Here is a 1,515-nt window from a genome sequence, read left to right on the forward strand (position 1 = left end):
TTTTATCATACTTGTGGCTATGGCGAAAGAATGTATCTGGTGGACACACCTGAAAGGATTAGAGACAAACACTTTCCTCTCTGGTCAATCTCTCATCAACTTCTTCAAGTATCACTTGAAAAGGAAAGTGAGAGTAGAGAGGCAAGTTTTGTCTAGTGAATGCTTTAAAAAAAGATGGGTGAATGTAGCAAGGATGAATGACGAAGCCACCTTGAGTATGATCCTATGAAGGGTAAAAATTTAAAACAGAGAGTAACTTATTTGTAAAAAAAAAAAAAATGTAACATGTGACTTCATTGACCGAGGTTACCATGGTCTTTTCCGTAGGCTTTTCTTTCCACAGGTAAACCTCACTTTACACTTTATATTGATATTTCTGCGATAACGATCCCTATTGATCGATTTTTTCTTTTTCCTTTTATTTTTATTCCCCCCCACTTTTTTTTTTGCTTTTGCTTTCCTCTTTCTTTCCTATGACGATCCCTTTTGATCGAAAAAGAAAAGCTCCACCTTGTAATTTGTCCCATCTGTGTGCAGCCCTGTGTGGCTAATAAAGAAACATATCTATCTATCTATCTATCTAGCTAGCGAGCTATATATATATATATATATATATATATATATATGTATGTATAAATATAAAGAGGAAATGAATTCTCTTTTTTGTGGTTTAGGTTTTAACTGGCCTTTTCAGTATGTAAGGAGTGCTGTCAATGGTTTCCTCTTTATATTTTTAAAAATATGTCTTATAACTTTTATTTATGCATGCTAATCACTGGTAATAAATTATTATTACCCTCATATTTACAATAGTTGTATACACACACACACACACACATACATATATCTATCTATCTATCTATCTATCTATCTATCTATCTATCTATCTATCTATCTATCTATCTATCTATCTATCTATCTATCTATCTATCTATCTATCTATCTATCTATCTATCTATCTATCTATCTATCTATCTATCTATCTATCTACACAATCCCTATTGATCGTTTTTTTTCCTCTCCCCCATTTTTCCTCTTTTTTCTACCTTTTTATTTTTCTTTTCCTTTTTTCCTTTTTTTTCTTTTTTTTCTTTTTTTCTTCTTTTTCCCATTTTACAATCCCTTTTGATCGAAAACCTATGCCACTTTTTTTTGTTTCTTTTGTTTTTTGTTTTTTTTTTGTTTTTTTTTCATCCCACAAAAGAAAAGCTCTACCTTGTAATTTGTCCCATCTGTGTGGCCAATAAAGAAACTTATCTATCTATCTATATATATATATATATATAAATATATATATATTCATGTATATATATATTCATGTATATATATATATATATATATATATATATATATTATATATATATATATATACTTACTTATTTGTAGGTGTGGCTGTGTGGTAAGAAGTTTGCTTCTGAACTACATGGCTCCATCTTCAATCCCACTACATAACATGACACGACACCATGGGCAAGTTCTTCTGCTATAGCCACAAACCAATCAAAGCCTCGTGAG

The sequence above is a fragment of the Octopus sinensis genome, linkage group LG3, assembly GCF_006345805.1.
Source record: "Octopus sinensis linkage group LG3, ASM634580v1, whole genome shotgun sequence".
NCBI classification, from domain to species: domain Eukaryota; kingdom Metazoa; phylum Mollusca; class Cephalopoda; order Octopoda; family Octopodidae; genus Octopus; species Octopus sinensis.